The sequence below is a fragment of the Peromyscus eremicus genome, chromosome 9 (assembly GCF_949786415.1).
Source record: "Peromyscus eremicus chromosome 9, PerEre_H2_v1, whole genome shotgun sequence".
NCBI classification, from domain to species: domain Eukaryota; kingdom Metazoa; phylum Chordata; class Mammalia; order Rodentia; family Cricetidae; genus Peromyscus; species Peromyscus eremicus.
The window spans coordinates 68,115,786-68,136,868 of NC_081425.1; the positions used below are offsets into that span (position 1 = coordinate 68,115,786).

The 21,083-nt window shown below is 44.1% G+C and overlaps 1 protein-coding gene and 1 gene segment (V, D, J or C); both read right to left on the reverse strand.

Moving 5' to 3' along the window:
- Positions 1-21,083, reverse strand: part of LOC131919447 (T cell receptor alpha chain MC.7.G5-like) — a 653,930-nt gene that overhangs the window by 116,044 nt on the left and 516,803 nt on the right. The gene's annotated exons all lie outside the window — the stretch shown is intronic.
- LOC131919445 (T cell receptor delta constant-like) overlaps positions 1-21,083 on the reverse strand; it is a 191,798-nt gene that overhangs the window by 36,229 nt on the left and 134,486 nt on the right.

The window sequence follows — 21,083 nt, forward strand, 5'->3', positions numbered from 1 at the left end:
AACCACAGACTGAGCTTGAGGCAAGCACTCTGACTTCATCAAGAGCTTTGTACTCTCACGACTCTCACGACGTAGAAGAAACTACTTACTCTCCAAGCCTTGAAGGAACTAGCCGGGGGCTCAGCCTGGCTGGGTGGAGAAAAGTTTCTCAGCTGACTGGCAAGGACTTCCTTAGCGTGGATGCAGATTGGAAGCACGGGGTAGGGGTGGGGACGTGGCAACAGTGCTTTCTCGTGGCTCTCAGATGTCAGGGTCCAGTGGAGGAAGCTCTGAGCCAGAGACAGGAGAGCTGGGTCCTTTTGGCCACCAGCTGATCTGTGGGGATGGGAAAGTCACTGAAGTCTTCGTTTTTATTTTTGACACGCTTAGTGAGGAGGCTGGGCAGGTGTTGATTAGACTTCCTTCACTTCTAACACCGTATGGCAAGAGTATGGTAGGGTGGCTAGGCTGCCGAACTCAAAGGCTTTCAGTTGACTCTTCCCGCCCCCAAGGGCCTTGTCTCCAAGCTCCCGCTCTGATTTCAGCAATACTCTGGGGCCTCTGTGGAGTGTAGTGTCCTCACTTAAAACTTGCTGCATGAAGCCTTAGTTACTTTTTTTAGGAGACTGGGGCAGTTGGCCCTTTACCAACTACTCAGGGTTAAACCCCAGATGTGACATAAACACAGCTGAGGTCTTTAGGCAGGAGGGACGCCTTTGATGTGACAGAGCTGTGACCACACACCCAGGCTGTCTCCTTGGCATTGCCCTTGTGGGTGATGACTTCCTTCTCATTGCCTCTGAGTAGTGCCTTGTTGGGTGACAGACAGAGGTGGAAACAAGTGCTGGGGCTTTCTCTGGGCTTTGTGGTTCCAGAAGCCCTGGCACCTTAGGCTGGGGAGGGATTGTAACGACATCCCCATCTTTCTCAGAGTCACTCCCTTCCTCTGGTTCCCAAATCCAAGAAACTCACTGGGATAAGCTTCCTTGATGTCAGCTTTCCTGTTTATTAAGACGGTTTGGGGGCGGACATTGATCTGCAAATGCATACAAGACGAAGGTCGTGTCCCAGGGAGACCAGAGTCAACTTGAGATGAGGCAGGGATGTAGGTCATGGTCTCCACATCCTTTCCTTCTGTGGCAGGCAGGGTGGACTTGTTATAGTTCATCGAATATGGTCATTTAAAGAGGGAGAGAGGCAAGGAGAGGGCTCAGTGGCACACACCCCATGCACTTCCCGCTTGTCAACAATTTCATTCCATCTTCCTCCTCCTCCCATCCTAAGTTTTGATCTCTTCTGGACTCCTTCCATGCTGCTCCCTCACACTTGTCCCTTGACGGTTTGTGCCAATCAATCCAGCTCCGTCATTCGGTCTTCAAGAAATGACAGTGCCCATCAAAGAACGCTTAGCAAGAGAAGGGAGAGCCCTCTGACTCGCAGGAAAGCTGTCGTTATATCTTAAAACTGGACCAAAGGTTAATTTGAACAGAGGTGTTTAGAAAACAGACAAACATCAATCAGGCTGTCTATGTGGAAGCCCCCACTGAGGTGTCCCCTTTAGTGTACAGCCTTTTTGAGAGGTGGTAGAAAGCTGTGATCTCACTAGCCTTCCGGAACACCTTCTCTGAGTCTCCCCTTTCTCCCTCCCTCCCCGCTCTTCACTCCCTCCCCTCACTTTCTTTTTCCTTCTTCCCCTCTTACTTTGTGCTTCTGTATGGGCATTATCACCATGTAACATTTACTTTTAAACTTAATTTACCATTTATTTCCACTAAAATATAAACTCCCCGAGCTTCCAAAAACCACATTCCCGGCCCTTTTAAAAATGTATTCAGCACACAGTAGGCACTTAATAAATTGTTATTGAATGAATGAATGAGTGTTGTTACATTCTAGGAAAGCAATTTTAATCTCCAAAAGTCTATAGTTGAGATCGATTTTTCTCTCTTAATGATTTGTTGTCATAGTGATATATTTATACTGACATTTCTGTTTCTGAGAGTTATAAATACTCATGAGGTTCTGCCCTTAAGCTGGGGAAGGATAATTTAAACCTCCCTATTGTATTCTGTGTATCCAGGTGAAGAGAAAACTTAGGATTGCTGGATTTATTAGTTAAACACCACACTTGAGAATCTGCCCTTATTTTAATGTATACAGCTGTTACATTCACTCGACTTAACTTTCTTTGTCCTGTCACCAGGTATTTTTTCCAATTGAGTGTGGCATGCTGGGCAAGCGCACTGCTCCATTGACGGATGTCTGCTTCGGGAGCCCTTGGGCATCTCTAGGTTATGTCTTTGGGGAGTCCTTCCCATATTTGTTGCATGCTACTATATGCTTTTACCACTCACAAATGTGTGTGTACAATACTAAAAAAATTTAAAGACTCCAATAGATTCCATATTATTTTGGGGGTACCTAAATCTTGTGGTAGTGGTAGGGTATAGGGCTGTCAGGAATCACACACACACACACACACACACATACACACACACACACACATCCCTTTCAGTACTGGGGATGGAATTTTTTTTTTGGTTTGGGAAAATGACTTATTATAACTTTTAATTATGCAATAGCAGGCTCTTGTGTGTCTGTTTGGGGAGAAAATACATAATTCCTTCATGAAATGAAGTAGAAAAATTCAACTTTTTCTCTGACAGTCCAAGACACGGGGTATATGGCATTGGGACTTATCCGTGAAAAGCGTTGGTTAAAGGGGAAACTCTCCCGTTTTATATGGCCGTCATCTGGTGTCTAGGGACTGTGGGAGGACTGAGGGCTGGCCTCTCAGAGCCATGTAGCTGGCGTTGGGGAGTGCTGGATTGTCAGCTCTTCAGAAAGTCTTGTTGCTGTCAACAGCCTTTTGCTAGTGGGTAGTCAGTCTGAGGGAACGCAGCTCAGAGGACAGAGTGAGCACCAATCTTGTGTCCACAGCATCAGCATAGGGTGGAGTACATGGCTGCCATGGTGTGGGATTCAACTCTTCAGTGAATGTCTGATGTGCTAGACTTTTCCAAATGCTGGAATTAAAGAAAGAATGAAAAAAAAAAAAAAAAGAACATTGCCATCAAGTACCTGTACCTGTATTCCACAACTAGGCAAACATGAGAGGCATTATTTGCTCTATCAATAACTGAAGTCTCTGAACACAAAACAAATCAGAGCTTTATCATCATGTCATTTCAATTATCGTTGAGGGAAATGGATTCAGCTGCAAAGGAGGGCAGGAGGCAGATTCTGGAGTTTGCTCACCTTGTCAGTGTGGAGAAGTTCTCAGGCAGCACACATTGCCCGAGGCACCGCAGTGTGCTCATGACCTGACTCACAGCAAGGAAGATTTGCTTAGAAATTAATTACTATTCTTTGCACAGTTCCTCCTGCACCGGAATCCACCCTAGTACTTTTGAGCACATTACTTCATCTCTCAATGTGAGAGCTATTGATATCAGATCTTAAGCCCATTTGCTGCCTCTGTCGAGGTGATAAGTGGATGAAAATAAAGAAAAAGACAATCTGAACACTTTGCCTCAGTGTATGGATACACATGGGTGGTAAAGATAGCAATCCTGTGGACTTGACAGAACCCACAGAATTTTATCCAGCCCTGTGACTCCTATCACAAGGCTTCATCACCACCATTCCAGGCCTCTGAGGAGCCACAAGGCAATGAATCCATGAGAGTCCAGAAAGATATCACCTTTGACAAGCATTGCAAGAGGCATATGGGATCATTTCTCCCATGTTGGCCCCGGGAGAGAAGCAGGACAGATGGGGTGGAGTGGACTCGGGGAGAGGAAGGCATCCTGGCAGAACACCTTCTGTGCTGAAATTGCAAACGGTGTTTTAAAGCAGTGAAGGAAGAGAGTGGTAGCAACAGTTACATACCCAACCCCTACCCCGCCCCCCAGACCGGTCTGTTTAATACTGTGGCTGTTCTGTTCTCTGAGCAACCTTTGCATCGGCAAAGATGATCGAACACCACACCCCTGACCTCAGCCATTCTTTAGACAGGTAAAGCATTTCTTCAGCTTATCCCACAGCCCATATCCCAGGACAAGAACAAGCAACCTTCAACCAGATCCAGTTTCTGGGTCTGCTTCTGAGGTAAATTGTCTCTATAGGGCTTAGTACCCCCACGTGTACAATGGAGCTGATAATGCTCTCATGGAGGCTGTCACAAACACGACTGAGAAGTAAGGAGACAGGGACAGAAGGGAGGGCAAAAGGTCTAATAGGGTGGGTAGTCATTGAAACATTCAGGATGCTAGAGAAGGAGTCTGACCCTTGTTGTTAGATGACGTGACCGAGCATACTACTAACTATTTGGAGCTGAAGGAACAGAGAAGCGCTTCCCCACTTCCCCAATCTCTCTTAGTACACTCAGAGTCATGGGTAAATGGGGAGAAACTGGATGTCACCATAGCTGCACTTCAGGAAGTGTCTTTTTAGTTGCATCATAGCTTTAGAACTTTGGGTGTCTAGCCAAATGTTTTGTGAAGCTTCAAGAACATTGTTAGAGTGAATGTAACAATTAACTCTTTTCTCTGCCCCATTGTTGGGCTAAAACCCACAGTGGGGCTGCCTATCTGAGCAAATAGGAATGCCCAAATAAGGTTAAGGGTGACTGATCCCCAAGTAAATCATCAATTCAAGAAGGCCACGATCTTACTGGGCTGCTGTTTACATAGATCTCAGTGGTTTTCCAGCTGCTCAGAAGTAACCCTGCAGCAGGCAGCAGTAAGATCCTTCAGATGCCTCGGTAATACTGAGTAGAGCCTGGCTGCTGGCCATCAGTTTCACCTTGGACCTTGTCCTTGAAACCAGAGCCACAGGTGTTTTCTCTGTATGAACGTCTGCTTCAGTCTGGTCTTATTGTGTTAGTTAATTACAAGTGCTCCCTTCTATGCGGTATCTGAGGGCTCCCCAGGGTGCCCGGCTGCCAACCTGAGATATCAGTACAACATCTCCTGTGACTCTTGAAAGACAAGGTACAGAGGGGTCCACTGAGGACCGAGGCCGAGACAATTGCATGAAGGCACTGTCTATATAACTAACATGTCCTAAGACACTGGATGCCTCTTGGCAGCTCCTCCTCCTCGTCCTCCTCGTCCTCCTCGTCCTCCTCTTCCTCCTCCTCCTCCTCATCCTCCTCCTTCTCCTCCTACTTCTTTTAAGTTTCTCAAGATCTGGTTTCTCTGTGTAGCCTTGGCTGTCCTTGAACTCACTCTGTAAACCAGGCTGGCCTTTAACTCACAGAGAGCTGCCTGTGTCTGCCTCCCAAGTGCTGGGATTAAAGGCATGCACCACCACTGCCTGGCACTTCTTGCTTTCTTAATCTTGCTTGGTTTTAAAGTCCTGGATTGTGACTAATCTGCAGAAGATGGGATGAACAAGGAAGGGGATTCTTCTGCCTGGGTGCCTTCCCCTCTCACTCCTTGCTTTTGCTGTGACACACCTGTATCTGAGAAAGTCAACTCTTGTTTCCAGCTGTTCCATTCCCCCTTTCCCATAGGAATATTTCCCCCCTTTATTCAGAGAAACCCCTGAAGTTTTATTTTTATTCTCTCAGCTTCCAAAAGCTGGGATTCCCAGTGTATACTACCATGCTTTGCCCCCAGGAATCTCCTTCCAAGCACAGAGGCTTGCAGTGCCTGCCCCCTGGTAATGAGATGATTAAACCACCTTCAAGATCTGCAGCGAGACCTAGTCAGGCCATTTGAGAGGCGACTGGGGCGGCTTATTTGACTGATGAATTGATAGCAAGGTTTCTGTTTCCTCCCCTAGAAGTAAAAGTTGGTACTGTTACTGTTTTTAATTAGATGTACATGTTGGATAGTCTGCTGAGATGTTAGCAGTTAATATAAAGAAGAAGAATCATTGGCATTTCCAATGTAATCAAAAGAAACATCAAAGGAGGAGATCGATATGTGTGCAATGACTGGGGATGTTGTAATGATTGTTGTGCTTGCTGCAAACTCCCTCTGGGCAAGCTGGACAAGGATGGTTCACCTTTGTGTAAAAGAACAACCCAGTGAGACATCATCACTCAATCTAAGCCATTTCCTGATCTTTATTGAGTTTATCTGTCCCCCGCCCCTCCTCTTCCTTCTTCAGAGTCACCAGGGCTGAGTTAGGCAAAACATTGTAAACATTTTAACTATACCACTTGGTTGTCTGGTGCCAAACAGTCAGCCCTGAAAACATACATATAAGTAACATGTATGTATATACAAGTACATATATACATGCAATAATAATGGATGAAAAAAGAGGCTATGATTGGAAGGAAAGTGGAGAGGGGTATATGGGAAGATTTGGAGGGAGGAAAGGGAAGGGAGAAATGTTGTAATTTAAAAAAAAAAGATACTACCACTGTACCCCAGTTTATTCCAAACTAAAGTTACACTGATTTTAAAAGAGGGGAATGCTTGAACTCTTTTGACTTATCTTTTGGAGGTTGAAAACCATAATCTTTGAAGTCAAACAGGTCAATTAATAACAGGAAATAGAGAGTGCAGGAGAAACTTGGAACCGAGTCCTGTGGCAAATAAAAAGGCAAGAAGGGGGGTCTCACACAATGTTGGAGTGGACCCAGGACCTGCATCTCCACAATAGTGGCGAAAACAACACCCCCAATTCTCGTTACTTCTCCCGCGTTACAGGGACCAGACCGCCCTGAGGAAATTCAGACAGAAATAGTTCAAGCTGGTTTGCTCCTGTGGTAGCTGCTCTTTCCATTCACTTGGTAGTTGTCCTTCACTTGGCCCTGACATCTATTCTATCCATAAATTCTAAAGGACTGTAAGGATACTCAGGGTGGACACATCATTTGCTATTACAGATTACGTCATCAGTGTTCACACGAAGGGTATAATGGTGCTTACTGCCTATAGTTCTTTAGAAGTTGCCAACGGCAATCTCTCTGGGTTTACTACTTGGTCTTTTCATATCAGTTCTTGGTATATAAGTCTAGGCATTCTACTGTGTTATCACACCCTGAAGATTTACTAAAGAATGACAGATGTGGTCTCTTGTCTCATGGTGCTTATGTTTGAACATCACAGCCAGTCATCACTCAAATATTTGCATAGTCAATTCCTTCATCACAGCAGTGGTGAGTATTCAACAGACACAGAAAGATCACAAGAGCTTGGCGCATGGGAGAGCTTCTGGCTAGGAGGGAGGGCGGGCGACTATTGAGTTGGCAGTGAGTCTGCTGTTCGCTCTTCTTACCAGCAGACGGACCTTAATGGATTACATCCACCTGCTTCCTTTGCTTCTTGGCATCCCCTCTGGTTTGGCCAATGAGAGGCAGGAGGAGAGGAGACTCTGGAGGAAAGGAACGTGAGGTCTAGATTCCACCCTGCGGGGCTGGTGTTGGCAATGGCTGCCTTCCTCTCCTGAGACTATGGCTCTCTTACAGTTGCTGGTTTTAGTGATGCTGCTTCCTGCTACATTTCAGACTCAGGGTGTTGCCAGCCTCTGGCTATTTCATCACCTTTATTTGGTTTCTTTGTTTCTTTCTTTTAAAGTATTATTTATATTTGTATGGGTGTTTTTGCCTGCATGTGCATCTGTGTACCTCATACATCCCTGATGTCCTTGGAGGCCAAAGTTGGCACCAGATCTCCTAGAATTAGAGTGACAGGTGGTTGTGAGCTGCCATGTAGGTGCTAGGAATTGAACCCAAGTCATTTGGAAGAGTAGCCACTAATTTAACCACTGAACCCACTCTCTAGCCCCATTTATTTGGTTTCTTACACTGCCACTGTGGTAGTTTTCTGTAGGTAGGTGGTTTAAATTTTGTCTCATTTCTGGAGTCTAAATATCTGAAGTTAGAGTGTGAGTAGTACTATGATCCTTGTGAAACAGGTAGGGAACACTTTCTTGTCTCTTCCCGCCTGCAATGGTTTGTTGCCAGTCTTCAGATTCTTTCCCAGAGTATAATACAAATCCTTCTAGTTCCCACCATGGCCCTTGTTTCCCTCAGAAACCTCAGGAGCCCAAGTTCCACTGCATGTATTCCTCTCTGGTCTTTTGAACTTCCCCAGAATCTTTCATTCAGCTCTGTTTGCAGAACTCTAGGGGTTTTCTAGCCACATCTCCAAAGTCTTCCATATTCTTCCTGGAAACCAGTTTCAATGGCATATGAATTACATGGACAAGGTGAACAGCAGTGGACAATGTCTCCATATTATAGTACCAATCTCTGTATTGGTTGATTGTCTTATTGTTCTGACCAAAAACCAAACCAAACCAAACCAAACCAAACCAAACCAAACCAAACCAAACCAAACCAAACCAAACCAAACACCTGACAAGAAGCAACAAGGGAAAGATGGGTTTATTTTGGCTTGCAGTGTGAGGGAGCAGCTCATCATGGTGTGGAGGCATGGCAGCAGGAACTTGCTCATATCTGGGTGGTTGCTAGGCAGAGGAAAGAGGGTGGCTTTGGAAAGTGTGTTCAGTTGGCTTCTTCAGTGTGGGACCTTCACGCATGTGGTGGTAAGACCCATATTCAGAGGGAATTCTCCTTTTTCAGTTAAACCTCTCTGGAAATGCCCTCGATGCACTCAGACATGTGTCTCCTCAGTGACTCAAAACAAGGTCAAGTTGTCAGTGAAGAGCAGCCATCTCACTGGGTCTCCAGGTTGTGGCTCTGAAAGTTAGGCCATCATATCATAAGACCTTCCATTTCCTCCTACCTAGGCAGAGGATGGTTAAAAAGGAGTGCTCACCCTTCTATGTAACCTGTTATGGTTTGTCTTCTTTTTCTCTTAGTGTAAAGATGAGCAACGATGGCTGTAAACGTGTGGCTACTACATCATTTTCAGAGTCAGAGAGTCTCCTTGGAGGACCAGACAAATCAACCCACAGATGAGAATATGTTGGGGGAAGATGCTGTCTTGTCTTCTTTGGGAAAAGAAAGGGGACAGAAGGATTTAAGGGTGGAAGGGATCTTAGTAAGCCTCTAATCCCCCTTTCAGCCTTCACTTCTCTGTAATCTCAGACAGAGCTTTGTTACATGTTTTTCAAGTGAATTCCTTGAACTCTTACCCAATTTTCATTAAATTTAACTTTGTTTCTAATGACATTTTTTACATATTATGTACTTATGGTCTCCTAAGTCATGTTTGCAACATGTTTACATGGTGTTATTTTTAAATCATGTTAAATATATCCCCTGGAACACTTATTTGGTACAGTGGAAACACTGAGACTCCTTTCTGCTGTTTTGAAATATACAGGCTATAATTGTTATCCATAGCTACCCCACCGTGCATCTGAACATCTTACGTCTGTCTATATGACTTGGAGCCAGCTAATCAACCTCTCTCCATCTCTCCCTATTCCCTTCTCACCGGCCTCTGATGACCACCAACTTCAATGAGATCAACTTTTGAGATTCTTCATGGGTGGGATCATGGAGTGCTTGTCTTTCTGTGCCTGGTATTATTTCACTTAATAATTTGCATAGACTGCTGAGGGGTCAGCTGACCTACCTCTGTTCACACAAGCCCCAGATTGGTCTGGAAGTGGGCCTGCAGCTTTCCTCACTGCCCACCCCAGTTTTCCAGCAGAAGGTGTGCTGTTGTGGAAACCCTGAACTGAGATTCACAGCACCTGAGTCTGAAAACTGACTCCATCGCTCACTCCAAGTCTCCTATCGCCAGGCTTCAGTTTACAGGACAATTAAATAGGAATAATTCTGTTCCACTGGGGTGTTGGTAGTCATGAAATGGCAGACGTGATCAACAGTTTGATCTGTGCTGGGGATAGCTGGTCAGTGAGAAGGATCAGGCTGAAGTCTGTGACTTGGGACAGAGCAGTGGCAACAAGGGTAGGTTGGCACAGTAATAATCGTCATGGTGACCACAGCAATCTTCAGGGAGACTTGGATGGCTGAATCCCCACCATTACCAAGGAATGACAGGTGAAGAATTTACATTGCAACTATTTACTTCTTCTAAAAGAAACAAATGGACCTGTCCCTTATTATTCAGAAAAACTATCTGGCCTGATTCCTGAATGAAAAAAACATGGTGAAAGGAGATAGAGAAATTGAGAAACAATACTCTCTTTCTTAGTGCAGGAGGGTGTTATGTATGCTGCTGGGGGAGAATTGCCATCATTAATCTTGCTCAGCTATGGACCCCATGTGCAACAGTATCAACTGACTAAGTGAGATGAATTAGCTGGTGTAATAGTGACAAGTCTGTTTGGGGGGTAACCAACTCTGACTGGATCTGATGCTACTCCACAGGTGAGACTTCATGTTTGATACTGTAAGCTCAGTCAAAAGCCAGTGGCTAGGGAGGTCAGGTGTCCTAAAGTGGAAGCTACTACTGTTGTTTTGTTAAATGGACATGAAGGGTCTCTCCTATTGGTTTCTAAATAACTATGTTTCTGCCCATAGGAATTACATGCTTTCTCCTCTTCCTCATAACTCACATTTCAGAGACTGGCCAAATGTTTCTTACTTGCTTTCAGATTGTATTAGTCAAGGTTCTCTAGAGTAACAGAAGTTAGAGAATGAATCTCCAAATATATATATATATATATATATATATATATATATATATATATATATATATATAATTATATATCCTTATATAGGCCTTCCAGCAGAAGGTGTGGCCAGATTAGATGTAGATTTTCCAAGCTCAAACTATCTGGATTAAAAGTATGTCTTTCCAACTCAAGATCCAGATTAAAGGCACGTCTTTTCCCACCTTAAAAAGGTCTGGATTCAAGGCATGTCTTCCTACCTCAAAGATCCAGATTAGAAGTGGATCTTCCTACTTTAAATTAAGCAAAAATCCCTCACAGATGTGCCTTCCATATTTGGGTCTTAGTTAATTCCAGATGTAGTCAAGTTGGCAACCAAGAATAGCCATCACACAAATGAAGAGAAAATAGCCTGAATCAGCAGGTGTTCTGTCCCCAGAAATACCCTCACTGGTTGTACAGTCTGGGCCCTTTTCCTTTCTGCTGCAAATTGTAGCATGTCCTTCATAGCATAATGCTGAATTGGTTAGAGGAGATGTTGATACTTAGTTTCTGACAGCTATTAATGCTTCTTTGGCCTCTATTGGAGGTACTTCTTTAATATTTTATTGCAATTTATCTATTTATTTGGACTTATTATTTATTATTATTATTATTTATACACCAAGGCAGCTGTTTCCTTGGAAGAGAGATAGATTATGCCAAAATGCCAATTGTCCATTGGACAAGAATCCATAGCTTGTAGCATGGGATTTAACAGAGCAGATTATTGCATTAGATTCATTTTTAGCAGCAGCTAAGTGCTTACCATACTATTCCGCGCATATCAAGTGCCCTATAAATGTTGTTACGGACTAAAGAAAGTATAAAACCAAATAAACATAACAGAAAGATGAATCAGCAGAATGGACATGGGATTAAAGGAGGAAATCAAACCTAAAACACAAGAAAACTTAGTGACATGTTATAGAATTATCCTCTAGAGGACGAAGTAAGCCAACCAGACATGAAAGGGACTAGGGCAGCCTGGACAATAGGGAAGTGGGGGGGGGAAGCCAATGAAGCAATTAGCACAAACTGTCCATGCTTTGACCCCACACTGGGATACCCAGGAATCTTAAGAGTTACAAAAGCCTGGGTGTTACTTCTCTGGAGTCTCTCCAGTCAGTCTGGGGCAGGTTCTGGGAATCAAGATCTTTCCAGAGGCTGGGGGGAGGGCTCTGTGGTTAAGAGCATTTCCTGTTCTTCCAAAGGACCTGAGTTCAGTTCTCAGCACCCACCTGGGGTGGTTCAGGGTCATCCGAATCTCCAGCTCCAGGGCATGTAACTCCCTCTTCTGGCCTCCATGAACACTGCACACACTTGGTATATTCTCTCAAAAAAATAAAAATAAATCTTAAAAAATATCTTCCTAAGCTGCACTCATGAAATATAAACAATGAACAATGTGATTGCCTAAACAAGACCCACATAATGACAATACCAACTGATGTGCCATATGCATGGGGAAAATTTCACAAGTTCTCACCCCAGATGAAGAGATACAGCTGATCAATGGCTGCTAAGAGAGGAAGAATCAGCTTTCTCCAGAGACAAGCACTCAGATGGGTTATCCAGTTCTGTGTTCAGCCTCAGGAAATCCTCTTTGTTTTCCCTGCTTGCTGGGAAGCCCCAAGGAACCCGGTGGAACTTCAGACAGAACCCAGAGTAACAACACTAGAGGCTTTCATGCTGCTGGTAGATGAAACAAGCTTTTATTGATTGAAGATCAGTTATCAAAAACAAACAAAACATGTGATTTTGTATTTCTGTCCCAATAATATCCCAAAAGAAAGGTAAAAACTGGAAAAACTTGGATTAGAAGCATAAGGCTCCTTCTTTCTAAAGAACCTGAATAGGCCCTTCCTCTTTGAAGTGTTCTCTGCATTTGAGGAAAAGCTCTCAGTTCAATGTTGGGAAGTCAAGGCATCAGGACCTTGAAGCAGCTGGCCACATCCCACCCAGGAACAGGAAGCAGAGACGATGACTGCATGTGTGGTGCTGCCCAGTTCCCTGTCTTCATTTTATACAGTCTAGGATCTCCTGCCCAGGGAATGGTGCCACCCACAGTGGATGATGGGCCTTCCCACTTCAATGAATGCAATCAAGATAAATCCTCCACAGGCACACCCAGAGGGTCCTACTCCCAGATGACTCAACACCAACCATTATGCATGCTTTCCCCCTCCTCTGGGGGTGAGATGGGTAAAAGCAGAACCGGGCTGCTTTAGGGAGCTTAAATTTCATAGCTAGAATTATACAGCCGTGGAACTGAGATCTGGCTGCACAGGTCTTGTATCCTCCACCTCCGGTTATCCCACTGACACAGGCTGGTGATGCTGCTGTGCTCCCTCAGAACCCTGGGGACACTCCCCACTCCATCTTCCATCTGGAAGCAAATAACAGCTCTTTATTTCTCAATCAAAAGGGAAAGAAGAAAGGTGTAGGAGCCTCTTTGGGAACAAGACCTTTCCATTTGCTACAGACGGGAGCAAATGGGGTGACCTTCTTCTGGGTAGGGCTTCAGATGCCAGACTGGGACTAGAGATGAAAAGGGACTTGTTCTCTTTTCTTGAACTGGGTGTTGGTGGTTCAGAGCCTTCATGCCAGTGATTCTCACAGCCACCAGAAAAACAGCGTGCCTGGCTCTTGGGCTCTGTCTGAGCTAGATGTGCTTAGTATTTTTCAATTAGTTTTATTAGATTGGAAAGAAAAAAGGAATGAGGCTGAAAGGATGGCAAGATAGAGCTGGAACTAACTGAGGAAATAATGGGAGAAAACCACAAAATCCCTCTGGGGACTTCTGTGAAGACAGATGTGTAGTAAAATAAAATGGCGCCTCCGAGGGTAGCCTTGGGACTGCATGAAGAGGGTTTTAAAACCGAGGAAACAGGAAAGTTGGTATTCAAGTGGCGACATGGACGACAACAGCTTAGATCGTTACCACCCATTGTCCTTGTCATGTCCTGAAAGCTCCACTCCCTCTGCATCTGCGGCTTTCCCATGGTCATGACCTGTGTACCCCAGGTGCTCTGGCAGAGTCTGTGGGATTTGTAGGGAATTCTGATGACAGGTAGAAACAGGTTAAGGGACAGTGACAGGGGTATACAATTGGTAAGGAGTGTACATTCAGCACAATCAGAGATGCCATGCTGAAGAGTGGTTGTTTTACAATTACCACTGTACCGCTGTGCTAGCACCTAGCTTCCCATGCACGTGCTGTTATATACATCATGTGCACGACAAGTAAAGGGCTCTTAACATTGAGCTGTGTAATGAATGCTCAGTATGAGTGAATGAAAAGATTAGCGAATGGGAATACAAACTATCCTGTCGGCAGGGCTCTAATTGCAAAGTGATCTGAGAGCCAGTGCATGTACTTGACTGACTAAGAAGTGACTGTGGGAACTTGGGAAGATACCAGAAGAGGGCAAAGGAAATACCTCAAGACTGCCTTTGAGTGATGAACAACCCCGGTGTCTATCAAACTGAAACAATATTGTGAGGGAAATCACAATCCACGACAAAGAGCATAGCGCCAGTCTACCTATCGGCCATGTCCAGGCTGTCGTGGGAATCTGGGGGTGCATAGGTGATGACGTGTGCCAAGGAGACAGACCAGAAGAGCCCAGGGAAACAGGACTTTTGTAAGACTCAAATGGCCATGGTATCTTTCAGAATACCTTATTTTAAAATGTGTCAGCTCGGTCTCCAGAACCGTGACCCAGAGGGTAAGCTGAGAATTACAGCTGCAGAATGCCAGTGTTACTGTTGCCTTGATTCACAAATGTGCTGTGTCCGAGTTGACCTGAAATATAGCTGGGGACTCTGCTGGGCAGCATTCCAAAGGCTCCTCACAACACCACTGTTGGCCCAGAGGACTTCGTATTAGTAATAGATATTATGGCACAAACTGTTTGTTTATCTAGGGATGGGTACAGAAGGAACCTAAGTGGAAAGGAAAATAAAATTCAAAATGCTACTGCCCCTGAGAAATGTTTATTTTTGCAATAGAGATGCAATCAGACAAATGTCCTCTACGTTGATAGAGATTAAACTCTGAGCTTCAAATACATGGTAGCTTGTGACAAACATTCTTTGGCAACCAAGGTGAAAAAAAAAATAGCCTTTGCACATAATAAGTGGTAGATGTGCAAAGGGGCGTATGAACCAGGTCCTTCTCAGCTGACAGTCAGGGACCTTGGTTCACACAGGCAGATCAAGTGCGAGAACGTTCTCAGTGTGTATATAGACAATCCAGTGGAACTTGGGCTTTCTGGGTATCTGAGAACTAACTGATTGTGATTAGTGCAAGAGGACATGGGAGAGAATGGGACCAGAATTCAGAAAAAGTGAGCTTGCCATGTCTTGTTGTTAGAAGCGCTGGGAGACAACTTTTCTGGTCCAGGGAGTTTTTCTCTTCGGCTTGTTCTGTGGCCCCAGGTTCTGAATCAAGGAGCAGCACTGGGTGGTTGAACTGAATTGCTGCCCTGCTGGAGCAGGAGAGTTTTAAGGAAGACCCTATTGTTTCCTTTTGTCTTTTCCCTTTGGAGTAGAGCGTAGACCGGAGTGGACTGTGGTAAGGAGTGAGTCATCTCTGCTGTAACACACCGACTCACCAGCTGGGGTGCGGGAAAGTAGGTGGTTTAAGAAAACTGTGCACACCTTCCATACCCACAGGGACGACACCAGCTCAAGTTAGCATTTTAAACTGAAGTAGTCACCTCCTGCCAGGTGTTCTGTCATTTGAAATTGTTCATTTAGAAACACGCGAGAATGCGGCATTATTTCTTTAAATGAAACGTTCTTGTTCATGTCCTCTGTGTCTCAGTGATCCCTAAGGCAAAAATTCAGTTCAGACAGTGAACTCAATATTCATATTTTAAGCACTTACTAGTAATGCACTGTGGAGACTGAAGACGGAAGGCCGAGGCAGCCTGCCCTGAGGGGTTTATAAATTGGGGGTGTGGCAGATGAAGGCAATAGCAAAAGAATCATGGCATGAGAGAAAACATGTGAAATAAGCCAAGATAGGCAGGTACTTAGGTGGTATGCTGTTAAGGGCAAATGCTATCCTTAGAAGAGAGTTTTACATAGGAAATATAAATTCACGGGCCGTGAGCACATCTGTGAAATGTAATGCTGTGAGAATGAATGGGATCACTCAGGAAAAGAGTCAGAGAAGCAGGGCCCAGTGGGAGCCCTGGTATTCTAGACACTCCACAGAGGAGTAAAAACCAACAAAGGGTACTGACAACCAGGGGCCTGTGACGGACTGATCTGTAAGTGTGGCGTCTCCGCAGCTAAGCACGGGGAGCATTTTAGGGAGGAACAGGGGGCCCACAGCTGGGAAGTAGTGTGACCACCGGCTACTAGTCATGTGATGGTCTTAGGTCAGTTTTCTCTTTAAACAAAGCCATGAGGGCAGAGTCCATGTCTGTTTTGCTCACGTTATATACCCAACGTCACACACACACAGCATTTGACACAGGACGGAATGAAAGATACAACTGTTACAAAAGAATGGGAAATAAAAACTAGTTTCTTTTCTTTCTTTTTTTTTATCCAGTAGCATTTGCAGGTTTCTGATATGGATTTAAGCCTCGGCAAAGAGCAGATACTTTCTTAAGGGGCCTGGACAGAGCTTTTGGTCTTGTGTGTGACTCATTTCAGCGTCATTAGATGTAACTCAATCAAGATGCACAGAAATAAACAAACAATGGTAATTTTTCTGGCTGATTCTTCCACAATCCTTTGAGATCTTAGTACTTGCCACTAAAGTCTCATGAGACCTTAGTTTTTGTCACACACACACACACACACACACACACACACACACACACACAGAGGCGTGATTCTATGATACCAATCCTGGCTTAAATAGGTGTTTGCTGTAGCGGTTTTCAGAACATTTAATATGGCAGTAGAAATTATGAGTATACAGGGACACTGTTAATACTCATTCTTTGCCAAAATAACTGCAGAATTGTTTTTAACTCTGTAACCACTGCTATCTTCTGGAGGGATGGTGACATATGGAGAAGAATTTGCTGACTGTTTCCCAGAGTGTTCCAAGAATTCTAAGAAAACCAAAATTATATCAAGCTTCTTTCCAGTCACCATCAGAGCAGAGCACATGGGTGGAGTCAGAGGCACAGTGGGCTACCATTGTTGTCCTGAAGAATTTGATTTTTCCTTCCATATCAGATCCTTATGAACACCTCCCCGTGCTCTGGGTCTTGCTGTACCTTCTGTGGGAAGCGTTCTGGTCTCTCTAACCAGTTGCTTTTGGATTTGGCCCAAAGAGTCTTGACCAGTGAGTGGGAGAGGACATGGCTGATGTGTGAGAGAGGAAGGCTCTTCAGCACTTGCTGGTCTTCTCTCGCTCTTTCCTTCTGCCATGAGGACAATGTATCCCAAGTGGTTTCCCTTTCTACCTGGGCTCTGAAATACACAGATACAGGGAAGGTGCCTCAACTTCTAGCCACCAATTTGTGGGAAAAGCAAACAGTAAATGTTCCAATACAAAATGTTGAGGTGGAGGCATTGTTAACATATCAGAGTTTCCTAAGGCAGAGAGGGAAACATGGAAGGCTGGTAGATATGAATGCTGTTTCCTTCAGAGCTCTTACAGAGACAGTTCCAGAGAAGCAGGAGTAGGATGAGGGTGATGATGTGGATTATGCTCATTGTTAATAACAAAAGCTGATTGGCTGATGGCTGGGCAGGAAGAGATGATTGAGCATGAGAGCCAGACCAGGGGAATTCTGGGAAGAGGAAAGGCGTAGTGGGGGAGACACCAGCCAGCTGCCCAGGAAGCGAGATGTATAGAAAATGAGGTAACAAGCCATGAATGAGATGGCAAAGCATAGATAGGAAAAATGGGCTGATTTAAATGTAAGAGCTAACTAGTAATAAGCCTGAGACATTGGCCAAACATTGATAATTAATATAAGCCTTTGAGTGATTATTTGGAAATGGCTGCAGGATGAGGTGGGAGAGAAAAGTCTCCATATACAAGGTGACTCGGTTTTCAGCTGAGTATTTTCATAGGTCACAGGGAAACACTTTGCTCTGACTGAACACAACTCTGAGAATGGAAACAATTCAGTCTAGGCCAGATGAAGATTTGTAGACCTAATGTAGGCTGTTAGGCACCTGCATATTTGAGAAAAGGTCTCAATATTTTACTCTGCATAAAATCCCAGTGAGAATTCACAGCCATTCTGGAAGGCATTATCTTTCTCCCCTGAGACACAGTACTTTTCCAGTGGTCTCTTCCAGTCCCTACTAGTGGGAAGGGAGGGGCCTGTGTTCCAGAAGCACCAAAGCCTAGAGAATCCCAGAGGTTTGGGATAGCTCTTTAATAAAAGTGATAATTAAAAGGAGTGATTGTTATAGGAAGAAACAATGAACCTCCCTTCCCCCTTGGCTCTCCTAACTTCTTTATCTTCTCGGAGAATATCACCACTACCCTTTTAGGCGATCTGTCTTGAGATGTGTATGATAGCTGCATTTTCAAAATCTCTAAGCTGCTGATAGGCCATAGCTTTAATCTCAGTGCTTAGGGGGCAGAAGCAGGTGAGTCTCCATGAGTCTGAGGTCAGTCTGTTCTATAAAGTGAGTTCCCAATCAGCTGGGGCTGAATAGTGAGACCCTGTCTCAAAACAAAACAACAAAATGAAACAAGACAACGAAACAAAAAACCTCTAAGCTTTTCTTGATAGGGAATTAGCCACATCCTGTGGTTCAAGAGGCCCCATGGAATCTTGGTGGACTGTCTCCTTCCTACAAAAAGAAACTGATCATATTTAACACCAAACACAGCTGTGTGCAGTGTCACCATTGAGGATGGTCACCTTCCTTCCTGGGACATTTAAAGGGACCCCTAAGCATGCTTTACCCCAGGAAAGTAGCATTTTCCTGTTATAAACATGTGTGACCTGTGAGAAGCTGGCTCTGAGCCATCACCCCATTCTTTGTAGCCATTCATCACTCCTAGGAATATCTCAAGCCTTCAAAGCCCCCAAGACCTTGCGCAGTCTGGCCTCTCCACCTCCCTGTGCAGCTCCACTCGGCCTTCTCTCATTTTCTGTGCTTCTGTCAAATATGTCTTCTTGCTGTTGCTTGAGGGTCCAGGCGGGAGCTCTGCCACTCCAGGGCTTCCTCAGCGGTTGTTCCTTGCTTTGTCACTAAGGCTGTATTTGGAGGACAGGAATGCAGCTTTGGCTGTTTTACAGCTCAGTGTGTGTCAGCATCAGGAGCATTGTGCTGGCTCAGTGCGTATTTGAGGGATGAGGCTATGCCTCTCTATAATTATGGGCTTGTGCATTTTAATAATATAGCTTCTGAAAATATCCAAGTGGAGAAAAATAACCAAAGGGCTATGTTTATTCCCGGCTAGGGGTCACTGAAAAAAAAGTAACAATCATATTAGACTCCTGTGATTTCCACAGAGCGACTGGACTTTCTGGGAAGGCTTCACTTTCCCAGCAGCATCCCTGTATAGAGACATCTTAGACCTATGGAGGACCATACACCCTGATGTTGTCCTATGTGCCTCAGAATGTGCACTTGAGGATGTCACACTTCAGTCACCTCTACAAACCTTTAGATTCTATCTCAGGGTCTCTAAGATCACTCAAAAATAAAAATAGAAAAAATAGAGCAAAACTGGGCCTAACTACATCCCAGAGTCTGCAATGAAGGCCAAATTCTGAAAGATGTATCCATTTTTTTTTAAAAAATACAGATACATTTATATAATTTTCAGGTCCAAAGAAAAACAAAATCAGATTTGATCCTTATTGTCTTGGAGCTTACATACTAGAGAAAATTGGCACAATAAAATTACTGAAATACCATCTTAGGTTACAAGATGAAAGCATTAGGGAGGAACAGTCTGAATTTGATGTTGATCTCAAGATGCCTCTGAGAAGCAAGAGTCAGACAGCAAGGAGAAGAGACAGATTCCTCAGGGAACAGTATGTTAGAAAGCCCTGGGGTGGGAGAGCACCTGCCTGGACCCTCAAGAAACAGCAAGAAGACATATTTGACTGAAGCACAGAAAACAAGAGAGAGAGCAAAGTGGAGCTGCACAGGGAGGTGAAGGGGCCAGACTGCACAGTATTTGGCGCTTTGGAGGCTTTAGGTCTTCCCGTAAGTAATGAGAAGTTGCAGGAGAATTTCTAATGAGGGACATGACATGCTCATATTTGCATAGAGGCTAGATAATTTATTCAAAAGGCCATAGGCTGCCTAAACATGAACTGAGCAAGGATGGCATTAATAGACAGGCCAAAGTGAATGGGAAAAAGCCCACAAGAACTACGGGTAACTATGGAATTCTGAGAATGAGAGAAATAGTCTTCTCCAGGGAAGAGCACACCAACTGGTTATCCAATGCAAAATGGTCAGCCCTAAAAATATACACGCAAGAAACTTTATTCAGACACAGCCAGTTGTATTTAGGAATACACACACACACACACACACACACACACACACACACACACACACGTATTTGGATGTAACAGCAATTAATGAAAAAGGAGACCATAAATTTGAAAGAGAACAAGGAGGAGCATTTGGGAGGGTTTGGGTTTGGAGGGAAGAAAGGGAAGGTGAAAATGATGTAATTATATTATAATCTCAAAAAAAAAGTAACTAATAAACACCACCACCACCAAAAAAAACCCCATATATTTTGATCCATAGTCTTTCCCTTTTCTTGACCTCCCAGAGGAATTTTATTTTTTAAAATAAGAATTACTATTGAAAATACTTGAATGGAGAATGGTTATCATTTATTCAATCAATATTTGATGAACATGTATGTTAATGGAGGACTTCCTGTTTGACCTTTTAGATTCCTTCTGACTTTCAAATTCAATGATTTTAATTCCCCATTTAAAACCTAAATTGTTCAAAATGAAGGTCACAGCTTGGAGTTGTTCAAGTTGATTTTTTTTATTTGGACTGTAGATGTATATTTCCTAGGCACTTTTAAAACGCCACAATCAGTGCCTTCTTCAAGGTTGCGACACCGTTGGACTAGGCAATGTGTGTGGTAGAAGCATTTTGATTTTCTTGGCTGCATAGAGGCTTGGCCTCATCTGAGGTAGAGGAAGAAGCCAGCACATGTTTTCAGTTTCCCCTTTTTTGCTCTTGTCTCTTGTTCTTAGGGGTGACTCTGCAGTGTTGGGTGACCTGTCTGTCACTGTAGCCAGATGATGGCACTGTTTCTGGGTGTAAGACACATTTTGTCTGCTCTTGAATCCTTTATTCCCAACCACAAAGCATGCCTGCAGAAGACCCTGCTGGGGAGTCTGTGCCTATGAATTGAACTCAGACTTTTTTTTTTAGAAAGCAAGATTTCCTTTCAGTGTTCTGAACACTGTTCATCCAAGCCCTTTTCATGATGGATGAAATTACAGAAGACTTACACAAACTAGTTTGCTATCAGTTGCCTTTATCAGAGGAGTTGGGAAGTTGTGGACATATAGCCATGTTTTGTGTCATTCATTTGGTTTCAGGATGTTTGCAGAGAA